The 12,910-nt window shown below is 46.2% G+C and overlaps 1 protein-coding gene across 3 annotated transcripts in view; it reads right to left on the bottom strand.

Annotated features, from left to right (window-relative positions):
- The window catches only part of LOC309349923 (cytosolic beta-glucosidase-like), a 102,191-nt gene extending 90,282 nt beyond the window's left edge, over positions 1 to 11,909 (bottom strand). For all 3 annotated transcript variants that reach the window (XM_081876360.1, XM_081876363.1, XM_081876361.1), the window contains exon 1: positions 11,722 to 11,909. The gene's annotated coding sequence lies outside the window, so the exon portion shown is untranslated. The remainder of the gene's footprint in view (positions 1 to 11,721) is intronic.
- Positions 11,910 to 12,910: the final 1,001 nt, after the last annotated feature.

The raw sequence follows: 12,910 nt of genomic DNA, 5'->3' as shown, positions 1-12,910 counted from the left end.
GAAGGAGCCTCTCCACCCCTATCGTTCTGCCTGGACACTGAGGTCCAGTGCCGAGGGCCTTCTGGCAGTTTCCTCACTGCGAGAAGCCAAGTTACAGGGAACCAGGCAGAGGGCCTTCTCGGTAGTGGCACCCGCCCTGTGGAATGCCCTCCCACCAGATGTTAAAGAAAAAAACTACCAAACTTTTAGAATACATCTGAAGGCAGCCCTGTTTAGGGAAGCTTTTAATGTTTAATAGGTTATTGTATTTTAGTGTTCTGTTGGAAGCCACCCAGAGTGGCTAGACCACAGCACCACCTGCATCCCCGGAGACAGAGATAGTCCTGAGGAACAGCCTGGAAGCTGAGGGAGCTTCCTAGTCCTCACGCAGAACAGACCCCATGTAACATGCAAGGTTAGCAAAGCACATAGCGGACCTTCCTCGACCTTAATAAAGGTATTATTCCTTTCCCTGTGAATTTAGTTCTAATGTATCAATGTGCCTGCCTCTCTTCAGCCAAATTACGATACGATTCATAGACTATTTCATATTGGGGATATAGAGTGTATTAGCCATTAGGTTCCTTAGAAATGCTCTCTTTCAAATGCCTTTTTCACTCCACAATGCAAATGTTCCTCTATCTAGCAAAACCTAATCAACAAGCACAGTGAATACAATTTTCTTATTCTTCAGTGATAAGCAAAAACTCTGATGTATTAGTAGCTGTTGGCTTCCCCCCCCCCTTCCTTCATAAAACTGACTGTAAGAAAATAGCATTTATTGTGGCTACTGTTTGCGTTAAGACTAATAAAGAAAATGCACTTTGTTTCCATTTTATTTAACAGTTATGTTTATTACTTTCCTCACACCGGGAGATAAGTACACAGACATCATGCTACTTCACCCCACTGATAAATGGACCAATTTGCATTTTCCGGGAGGGGAGAGGCTCAAAATGGCAGTTGCAGTGTATAAAACATATACATTTACTATAATTGCCACACATTTTATCTGAGCAAATGTAAATTCGGAGATTCTATAAAAGGCATCTCTTTTCATGCTGAATGTATTGTTCTGTAGTTTGTACAGATAGGCAGGCATTTAAGCAATTGCAATAAAATTTAAAATTGTGGTTCCCTAAAGTGCAATCTTTCTAAATAACTTTCCTTTTAAAAGAAAACAGAGATAAGGCACAATTCTCCTCATTTCCCTGTCATTTTTCAGAATAGTTACAGACTAATTATGATTTAGGATTAGAGACGGCATCGTTCCTGCGTAGTCAATTTATATATATTTAGTTCACATTTTTCTCACCAACTGCTCTTGAGAGTCCTCTGTGGTTTTTTTAGCTTGCCAAGGCAAAAGACGTCTGCAGTATGGGACAAGCACAGTTTCTCAAACTTGCTGAAATACATTCTCTGGTACCACCTCCTACAGCACTACAGTGGTACCTCGCAAGACAAATGCCTCGTAAGACGAAAAACTCGCAAAACGAAAGGGTTTTTCGTTTTTTTAGTTGCTTCGCAAGACGGATTTCCCTATGGGCTTGCTTCGCAAGACGGAAACGTCTTGCAAGTTTGTTTCCTTTGTCTTGCAAGTTTGTTTCCTTTTTCTTAAAACCGTGCGTTCACTTCGAGGAGCAACTCATAGCACGCGGCGTGGTAGCCTTTTTTGAGGTTTTTGAAGACTTTGGTGATTTTTGAAGCTTTTCCAAAGTCCGTGCTTCACAAGACAAAAAAATCGCAAGACGAAAAAACTCGCGGAACGAATTAATTTCGTCTTGCGAGGCACCACTGTACTTTTGTTTGGGAGGGGGATTATGAATATTGGTGCACTCAGTATAACCCATGATGTAGAGGGAATCATTAGGAAATGAGCCCTGTGTTCAAATGCATCTCCTTCCCTTCTCACACACATCCTAATCCGTTCCTTCCCTGTTTGAACAAACCAGGCTTTGCATTGCACCGGTAGTGTTCATCCAGTTACCGTGCAAGACAATTGATGGAGATAGCAATCTGTGTACAGTGGTACCTCAGGTTAAGTACTTAATTCGTTCCAGAAGTCCGTACTTAACCTGAAACTGTTCTTAACCTGAAGCACCACTTTAGCTCATGGGGCCTCCTGCTGCCGCCACGCTGCCGGAGCACAATTTCTGTTCTCATCCTGAAGCAAAGTTCTTAACCCGAGGTATTATTTCTGGGTTAGCGGAGTCTGTAACCTGAAGCATATGTAACCTGAGGTACCACTGTATCTGGTTAAATGGACATGAGATTATTTTGACATGAAAAAGTCTTCCCTTCCCTAACACCCAATCCCTGTCAGGAGTTCAGCCTACACTAGAGTAGGACCCTGGCAGAGACACATGCCTGACTGGCATGTTCTCTCCCTCCTGGTCAATCGTTCGGGAGTTTCATAAGCTTTCTTCAGCCCGAACATCACAGCGACCGATGCCAACCGACACCGGCACACTTAGGGATCCGCAGAGTTTGCGCAGTTGCATAACAGACCTCAGCAACTCAGCATTTTGGCTAATCTACTTTATTTACATATAAACACACATGGAGCACTGCAACATGGCTCCCTCTCTCTCCAGCATCAGACAGCAAAGGGGGGGGGGGGAGGACAATAGTCCCACTTCAAGGAACACAGTAACACAAACATCCTATCTCCGTCACTTCCCACTCTGTGGAGTCAAAACATATACCGTCATGTGAAAGACAACAATCCTATGACTGCAATCATGGAGCAGGAATTCTAACAATCACATCTCTACTTGGATGCTCGGGGAGATGCACTAAATGGACAAGAATACAACTTCCTCCTACTGGGTCAGAGAGGAGAAAAATGAAAGAATTCATGGCTGCGGCTTATTTTCCAGCAGTATCAACACAGGCATCTTTCAATTCCACATCCTACCCTAGGTGGGGATCTTTGGCTCTGCACACTAACCTCTGGGGGTAAGCCAGAGGCTGCAGAATGATATGGAAAGAGGTAGTAGTCCCTAGTGGGACACGGGTGGCGCTGTGGGTTAAACCACAGAGCCTAGGACTTGCTGTTCAGAAGGTCGGCGGTTCGAATCCCCACGACGGGGTGAGCTCCTGTTGCTCGGTCCCTGCTCCGGCCAACCTAGCAGTTCGAAAGCACACCAGTGCAAGTAGATAAATAGGTACCGCTCCGACGGGAAGGTAGTGAAGCTAGACTGGTGACTGGGGGCAGCCGCCGAGACCACATAACACTGGTCTTGAAAGACCTACATTGGCTCCCAGCATGTTTCCGAGCACAATTGAAAGTGTTGGTGCTGACCTTTAAAGCCCTAAACGGCCTTGGCCCAGTATACCTGAAGGAGCGTCTCCACCCCCATCATTCAGCCCGGAAACTGAGGCCGAGCTCTGAGGGCCTTCTGGCGGCTCCCTCACTGTGAGAAGTGAGGTTACAGGGAACCAGGCAGAGGGCCTTCTCGATAGTGGCACCAGCCCTGTGGAATGCTCTTCTATCAGATGTCAAGGAAATAAACAATTGACTTTTAGAAGACATCTGAAGGCACCCATGTTTCGGGAAGTTAGTTTAATGTTTGATGTTCTATTGTGTTTTTCATATTCTGTTGGGAGCCGCCCAGAATGGCTGAGGAAAGCCAGCCAGATGGGCAGGGTATAAATAACATACAGTGGTACCTCAGGTTACATACGCTTCAGGTTACAGACTCCGCTAACCCAGAAATAGTACCTCGGGTTAAGAACTTTGCTTCAGGATAAGAACAGAAATCATGCTCCGGCGGCGCGGTGGCAGCAGGAGGCCCCATTAGCTAAAGTGGTGCTTCAGGTTAAGAACAGTTTCAGGTTAAGTATGGACCTCCGGAATGAATTAAGTACTTAACCCGAGGTACCACGTTGTTGTTGTTATCTGAAATATGACACCCTCCAGCAAAGGGAGGAAAGAAAGGGCTTGAAACAGCTTGAATTTTCGTGGCAGAGAGAGCTGTAAGTTGGTTGGAGCTGAAGCATCATCACGGCACAGTTCCTCTCTCTGGAGAGCTGAAGGCAAAACTATCAGCTGTAGTGCCTGCTTAAATAAGAGCATCTGAAAGGCGAGAGGGGGGATGTGTTTGGCGCCATCATTATCAACTTTAGGTGCAAACAAAGACCTTCCTGTGTACCCTGCCATTGGGCTCTAAATTGGGGTCATGCGATCCACGGATACCCTAGCCAGCATTGGAAATTCATCTTTTGGCAGGGTGCAGTAGAAGTTGTCCTTTTAATGTTATTATCATAAAGCCTCTACTGCTCTGTTCTCCAAAGGAAACCAAATCTGGTTTCCCTGGAACTTCCCACAGCTCAAGCAAAGTGGGGAATGCAAAACCATGTATTGTTTATTTATTAAATGCCTCAACAACGTAGGAGAGCCAGCCGCTGGGTAACAGTAAAATAAAATGAGGCTCATTGCTGACTTGAGATCCCACCTACAGGCATCAGTGAAGTCCTTTTAATTACACACATAACATAACTTGAAGAGCAGGCTCCAATCCAAGCAATCGTCCCCTGATTGTGTCTTCTAGCCTGCAGTAAAATAAGCAAAGACAAACTCTGCAATATTGTGCAATAATGTTCCCAGGCTATAGTTAATTTCACATATAGGAATCTCTTCCACAAGGCTTGCACATGGGTGCGGAGCATTTGTTAAAACATTCCAAAGCGCAGAACTGCCACTTATAATGGGAGGAGTGATGGGAATTTCCCTGCTCCTTGGCTTTCTGCCTTTGGTGCTGGTGCTTCCCTCCTTTGCTCTCGCCACTGTCTATCAAAAACTTCACTCTTGGGGCCTATCCCCACAACACCTACTCACTATGGGCCCTACTAAAGCAAACAGTCAAACTGGTCAACGTCTAAAAGGTATTGAGTATCAGAATAAACTGGCCACTATAAGGAAATTCTGCCCTTGGTATGTTCATTTTCCACCTCTCCATTTTGATTCTCTGGCCCCATATCTGCAGAAACTTATTATCCCAAAATAGAGTGGTACCTCGGGTTACATATGCTTCAGGTGATGCTTCAGGTTACAGACTCCGCTAACCCAGAAATAGTGCTTCAGGTTAAGAACTTTGCTTCAGGATGAGAACAGAAATTGTGCTCCGGCGGCACAGCAGCTGCAGGAGGCCCCATTAGTTAAAGTGATGCTTCAGGTTAAGAACAGTTTCAGGTTAAGAACGGACCTCCGGAACGAATCAAGTACTTAACCTGAGGTACCACTGTACAGACATGCTTTTACACTTGCAAGACTGGATGTTTTGCCATCTGCGGTACTTGAGGGTCGATTCCGAAAGATCCCGCCTGAGAAACGTCTTTGCCCCTGTGGAGATGGTAGCACCGAAACAGCGGCACACGTCCTCCTGTCTTGTACTCTCTACAAAGACCTGAGGAACGAGATCATCACCCCACTTGTACTAACCATCCCAGGGCGCTCAACCACTGCCACTGAAATATACTCAGAGTCGCAAAGTGATTTCATGCTCTTTATTCAACTCATAGTGGTGAGGAGGAATGAATGAAAGTCCCCTCAAAGTATCTGCTTCATATACATTATTTACACAATGGGCTGCACATGATTGGCTAATTCCGGAATTCTACTGTAAGCTAATCAGGTTGTGGATTCACTTCTATCTGGAGCATGATTGGGTGGTTCCTGCCAACCAATCATACTGCCGCATTGTTCTAGGACCAATCAGACTGCTGCATTCTGAATCCTATTGTTCTAGGACCAATCAGACTGCTGCATTTTGGATCCTATTCAACTCAGTACATAACAGCCACAATGTCCTTTCTTCTATCCGATCAAATTGAGTAGGTTGCTAGGTTCATAGCTGGGGCAATCAGAATAAGGGCTACTATCTGACTGCTGATTCAGGACTTTAAATTGTGCTCTAATATTAAATTTCCTTTTCTGCGTATACTGTAATGTTTTACTGTTGCTACGGCCATTGGCTAATGCGAATAAAGTTTTATCTATCTATCTATCTCTCTCTCACCACCCAAAATCTCATGAAAACACATCTCTCCCCATCTCAGCCTGAAATAGCCAGTTTAGACAGTCCCAGTCAGTCAAACCACTCACACTGAGGGAAAATGCCGCTACAATGGGCCAGAGTCCTGGTCCCAGGGACCGCAGCTGAACTATGCCATGAGGCCAACCCAACCAGTGCTTTTGTGCTTTGTGTGCGCATGCACGCACAAACACACATCCAAGTGTGGGCAAGCAAAGCAATGTGACACATGCCATCTACCTCTGGCTTGAAAAAATTCAGAGGATTGTGTGCCTCAGAATGATCAAGCTACCCATTTCTCAAAATCCACAATGGAGAACGAGTCCACTCCTCCTCTCTTTTAGTGCCTCAGTTAAGGTGGAAATGGGGGACAACTGCATTCTCTGCACTAGGGACCCCTCTTCCCCCACCCCTCTATATTTACACCACAACAGAAACACTAAAAATTCAGTGGTTCCATTAAAACAGAGCAGAACAAAACAAAACAGTATGTTGTAACGGCGCACCCATCACCACACGAAAAAACAGAGGCAGATTCGCACCTGGACCTTGCCATGTAAACTGGTACCTCAGGTTACATACGCATCAGGTTACAGACTCTGCTAACCAAGAAATAGTGCTTCAGATTAAGAACTTTGCTTCAGGATGAAAACAGAAATTGTGCTCCGGCGGTGCAGCGGCAGCAGGAGGCCCCATTAGCTAAAGTGGTGCTTCAGGTTAAGAACAGTTTCAGGTTAAGAACGGACCTCCAGAACGAATTAAGTACTTAACCCAAGGTACCACTGTATAGTTAGAAGGTGAAAGATGCCCAATTACATCTTCATAGCCCTATGGTTGGAGGATGGATGATGGCTAACAGATTGACATTGAATCCCGATTAAGACAAGAATACTGTTTCTGGGGGACAGAGGGCACACAGGTATTGGAGATTCCCTGGTCCTGAATGGGGAAACTGTGCCCCTGAAGGACCAGGTGAGCAGCCTGGGAGTCATTTTGGACTCACAGCTGTCCATGGAGGCACAGGTCAATTCTGCGTCCACGGCTGCTGTCTACCAGCTCCACCTGGTACGCAGGCTGAGACCATACCTGCCTGCACACTGTCTCATCAGAGTGGTACATGCTCTGCTTATCCCCTGCTTGGACTACTACAATGCACTCTACGTGGGGCTACTTTTGAAGGTGACTCAGAAACTACAACTAATCCAGGATGTGGCAGCTACACTGGTGACTGGGAGTGGCCACCGGGACCATATAACACCGGTCTTAAAGGACCTACACTGGCTCCCAGTACATTTCCAAGCACGATTCAAATTGTTGGTGCTGACCTTTACAGCCCTAAATGGACTCGGCCCTGTATACCTGAAGCAGCATCTCCACCCCTATTGTTCAGCCCGGACACTGAGATCCAGCATCATTCGTATTAGCCCCATCTTCCCACTACTCCATAAGCACCCAGGGTGAACAGGACAATTCTATACCTCCCTGCTGCTTTCCGATACCAACACTGCTACAACATACAATATTCTGCATAGCAGCGTTCAAAATTCGTCTGATGATGACCTGTGCCACAAACTAGATTAAATGAACACTCATATTAGAGTGCTTTGTAAATTGATAGTCATATATACTAACCTTTTATGCTCTTCCACATCCGTTTAATGCTCCTAACCCTTCTTTTAGATCATTTTAGATTCTTATAGTCTTTTACATATACCTTCTGTTTTAATTATTTTAGTTTTCCAAAGCGTATTACAGATTTTAAATTATAGTACCCCACCCTACTTATGCTGGTCTATGACTCTAATAAAGATTTGATTGATGGAGATCCAGCATTGAAGGCCTTCTGGCGGTTCCCTCACTGAGAGAAGCCAAGTTACAGGAAACCAGGCAGAGGGCCTTCTCGGTAGTGGCGCCTGCCCTGTGGAACGCCCTCCCGTCAGATGTCAAGGAGATGAGTAACTATACAACTTTTAGAAGACAGCTGAAGGCAGCCCTGTATGGGAAGGGTTTTTTATGTTTGGTGTTTTATTATGCTTTTATGTTTGCTGGAAGCCACCCAGAGAGGCTGGGAGAACCCAGTCAGATAGACGAGGTACAAAAATTTATGATGATAATGATGATGATCCCATGATTCATTTGCCAATAAATAGGACCTGTCTGTAATTTTAGTACATCCCTATGAAGGAAAGAATGTTTTGCCTTTGTCTAGGGTTATGATTAGGTGTTCTGGAATTCTGCATTAAATAAAAACAACTTCTGCGTTTTTGGAAGGGGGCAAAGGACTGCAACAAGGAGAATGAACCCTTTGGAACAGATTGCAGCTCAGTCACAGAGCCCATGTTTTGCATGTGAAAGGTCTCAAGTTCAGTACCTAACACTGGTATTTTGAAACCAATGGCTCACATTTAGCCCTCTTAATCTTTTTACTACATATTTGTAATTTGGCTGTTCTGCTGTCTCTCTTTCTCTCTCTCTTTGGCAATCACTCGTAGCCGAGTAAGATTGTCTTCCATAAACACGGTTTTAACAATGAGCCCGTAAGTGACTGTGGAGGCCAATTCTAGATCCACACGTCCTTCCACAGTGGAGACATTGGTTTCCGGGTGGGAGTTGATCACGGTGTGGGTTTGCCAAGCGTGCCTTCCTCTTAGCACATTTCTCCCTTTGCGTCCTGAGTTTGAGTGTCTTCAAATCCCATTTACAGATAGGTAGCCGTGTTGGTCTGCCATGGTCAAAACAAAATAAAAAAATTCCTTCCAGTAGCACCTTAAAGACCAACTGAGTTAGTTCTAGGTATGAGCTTTCGTGTGGTATCTGAAGAAGTGTGCATGCACACGAAAGCTCATACCTAGAACTAACTCAGTTGGTCTTTAAGGTGCTACTGGAAGGAATTTTTTTATTTTGTTTCAAATCCCATGACACCTTTGGTAAAAGCTGTTCTTCAACTGGAGCGCTCACAAGCCAGTGTTTCCCAGTCATTGATGTTTATACTACATTTTTTTAGATTGGCCTTGAGACAGTCTTTAAACCTCTTTTGTTGACCACCAGCATTATGCTTTCCATTTTTAAGTTCGGAATAGAGTAATTACTTTGGAAGACGATCACCAGGCATCTGCACATGACCATGTTCTTCTGTGACCCCCACCTTGGTTTAGGCTGTGACCCAGTAACTGCGAGTCCCAACCCACCAATTGAAAACCAGTGGTGTAGACAATACACTGAGACTCAGCTTCCTAGGTTTCTAGGCAGCTAGTGTTGTGGGATCATAGAATTGCAGAGTTGGAAGAGACCCCAGGGGTCATCTGGTCCAACCCCTTGAAATGCAGGAATCTCAACTAGATCATGCTGTTGTTGTTTAGTCATTTAATCGTGTCCGACTCTTCATGACCCCATGGACCAGAGCAGTCAGGCATGTTGTAAGGTCACCCAGTGAGTGTCATACCTGAGCAGCGATTGAATCCCACGGCTCCCAGACTGAATGTGCTGGATTGCCTTCTATGGGTCGTGGCTTGCAGAAAGCAATAAACGGGCTGAAAGAGCAGGAAAATGTAATCATTTGGGAGAAAGTGGGACTAGAACCAATTCTCTAACTCTGAAGGTGGGCAACATGCATCTCTGACTTCATTTCACACGGTCCCTGCAGCCTTGCAGCTTTCGGAAGCTGTCCCATTTCCCCATCCTACCAGAATTCCTTTCTTCTTGTTTGTTCTTTCCACTTTTTTGCCTCTCTGGATCACTAAAGTGAGAAAGGAATTACTTTCACTGGCTTTTCAGAATAATAGCAGTGTCCGTCGGTTGCGCTAAGCAACTAACTAAAATCTCATGTCTATTTATCTGCGAATAACCCTCTCAAACCCTTGCATAGAATGGACTTGCATAGAATGGGGAATTCTGTTGTTGTTGTTTAGTCGTTTAGTCGTGTCCGACTTCGTGACCCCATGGACCAGAGCACGTCCGGCACTCCTGTCCTCCGCTGCCTCCCGCAGTTTGGTCAAACTCATGCTGGTAGCTTCGAGAACACTGTCCAACCATCTCGTCCTCTGTCGTCCCCTTCTCCTTGTGCCCTCCATCTTTCCCAACATCAGGGTCTTTTCCAGGGAGTCTTCTCTTCTCATGAGGTGGCCAAAGTATTGGAGCCTCAGCTTCAGGATCTGTCCTTCCAGTGAGCACTCAGGACTGATTTCCTTCAGAATAGATAGGTTTGATCTTCTTGCAGTCCATGGGACTCTCAAGAGTCTCCTCCAGCACCATAATTCAAAAGCATCAATTCTTCAGTGATCAGCCTTCTTTATGGTCCAGCTCTCACTTCCATACATCACTACAGTGGTACCCTGGGTTAAATATGCTTCAGGTTACATATGCTTCAGGTTACAGACTCCACTAACCCAGAAATAGAGCTTCAGGTTAAGAACTTTGCTTCAGGATGAGAACAGAAATCATGCTCCAGCGGCACAGCAGCAGCAGGAAGCCCCATTAGATAAAGTGGTGCTTCAGGTTAAGAACAGTTTCAGGTTAAGTACGGACCTCCGGAACGAATTAAGTACTTAACCTGAGGTACCACTGTACTGGGATGATCCACCTGGAGCATAAACCGGCAAGCCACTCCAGTATCCCTGCCAAGAAAACTCCATGGACAAATACAACAGGCATATAAAAGATCACTCTAGCTCTGCTTAAAATCCTTCAAGGAAAGAGAGTCCACCTCATCCCTAGGGAGACCTTTCCATTGTCAAACAGCTCTTACTGTCCGAAAGTTCTTCCTGGCGTTTAGTCAGAATCTTGTATTTTGTCATTTGAAACCACTGGATTGAGTCCTACACTCCAGACAGAGGCGTAGCTAAGGGGGCCCGGGGGCGCCACACTGCTGGGGGTGGCACTGGGAGTGACGTGGTGGCTCGGGCGCCTGCAAAATGGCAGGTGGTGGCAAGACTCCACACAGCGAGCCCTGCCCCGGCTTGCCCCACCCAATGGACGGCTTGCCCGGCCCCCACGGGCTGTTCGCCTCACCCCTGGGTGCTGGGCACACAAGCCGCCAAGTGGCTTGCGATGCCGCTGCCTCCAGATAAGGAGAAAACAGGCTTGCTCCATAATCCATCTGACAGCCCTTTGGACATTTGAAGGCATTTGAAGGGACGCAGGTGGCGCTGTGGTTTAAACCACTGAGCCTAGGGCTTGCAGATCAGAAGCGCCACAACCCCAGAGTCGCCACGACTGGACCTAATGGTCAGGGGTCCCTTTACGTTTTTACCCAATCTCCTCTGAAGTCTGTTTTCCAGGCAAAACATACCCAACTCCCTCAACCGTTCCTCATCAGGCTTGGTTTCCAGACCATTTCCTGCAAACGAAAAAAGTTTTTGCAAGGCGTTCCCACTTCCCACCCCATTCCCAAAGAGAGCTTTGAGCTGCATCGAGGATCCTTGGGTAAGAGGGAGTTTCAAGGGGAGGAAATGAGTTCTAGCGGGGGAAGGATAAACAACAAAAGCTCCGCAGAGGCTCTGGCAACTCGTTGCTGCTGCAAGGCTGGGGGAAAAGCAAATAAGGAAGAGAAAATCTGCATGGCATGCGGTCTGAGAGGGCTGCAAAGTGTGTGGATAGCAATTCAAGGGCTGCATCGTTTCAGCCATCGCACGTTGCAACGGGCTTCCGGACAATGCTGCTTTTTAAGCCTGCTCGCCACAGACTGCCAGCACAGACCGTCTCTGCTTACCCTGCAAGCCTGTAAACCCGACACGAGCTCCTTTCAAGTCCCGTCCCGCCTCTCTCTCTCTCTCTTCCCCGCACTTCCCACCGTGGAAGGGAACCGATCAATGCACGGCGACAGATCTGCGCGCTCGCTGCAAAACGCAAAGCAAACGTGGCGCAAACGGCAGTTCTTTCACTCCCAGCTGATCCACAAATGAGATAGGAAGGGGCAGTAGGTAAAACTACAACTCCCAGAATGCGTGGCTTCTTTTCTTTTTCTTTGAAATTCACTTTGACGCTTCAGATTCTCTATGTTCCGGATTTGTTTGGTTAACTCCCTGCCAAGTACTGGGCAGAATTCGGCGTTTCTAAACCCATCGCAAACCACAGGTGCAAGACCTCGATTCTGCTTGCAGTCAATCCGGCCAGTGTTTCCCAGTTGTTGGTGTTTATGCTACATTTGTTTAGATCTGCCTAGAGACAGTCTTTCAACTTCTTTTGTTGACCACCAACATTACGCTTTCCATTTTTAAGTTCGAAATAGAGTACAGTGGTACCTGAGGTTACATACGCTTCAGGTTACATACAGTTCAGGTTACAGACTCCGCTAACCCAGAAATAGTGCTCCAGGTTAAGAACTTTGCTTCAGGATAAGAACAGAAATTGGGCTCCAGCGGTGTGGCGGCAGCGGGAGGCCCCATTAGATAAGTGGTGCTTCAGGTTAAGAACAGTTTCAGGTTAAGTACGGACCTCTGGAACGAATTAAGTACTTAACCCCGTTCGCATCCCGAACGGAAAATAAGATGTAATGGCGCGTCTGCGCATTTTGCCGCTTCCGCACATGTGTGTGAAGTCATTTTGAGCGTCTGCGCGTGCACGAGCGGCGAAACCCGGAAATAACGAGCTCCATTATTTCCGGGTTGCCGCAGAGCGCAACTCGAATGCGCTCAACCCGAAGCACATTCAACTCAAGGTATTACTAATTGCTTGGAAGACGATAATCAGGCATCTGCACAACATGATCAGTCCACAGAAGTTACCATAGCTGTCAACGTTTTCCCTTTTTTAAGGGAAATTCCCTTATTCCGAATAGGATTCCTCGCAAGAAAAGGGAAAAGTTGACAGCTATGGAAGTTACTCTTACCTAGTAACAGCAAAAATAAATAAATGGAATTGTCTCTTATTAGGACAATACTCGGAGGCTCATGTAATCA

Source organism: Podarcis erhardii (assembly GCF_964252035.2).
Source record: "Podarcis erhardii genome assembly, chromosome: 9".
NCBI lineage: Eukaryota > Metazoa > Chordata > Lepidosauria > Squamata > Lacertidae > Podarcis > Podarcis erhardii.
The sequence above is the reverse complement of the archived record's forward strand: the minus strand, read 5'-3'. Positions and strand labels throughout refer to the sequence as shown.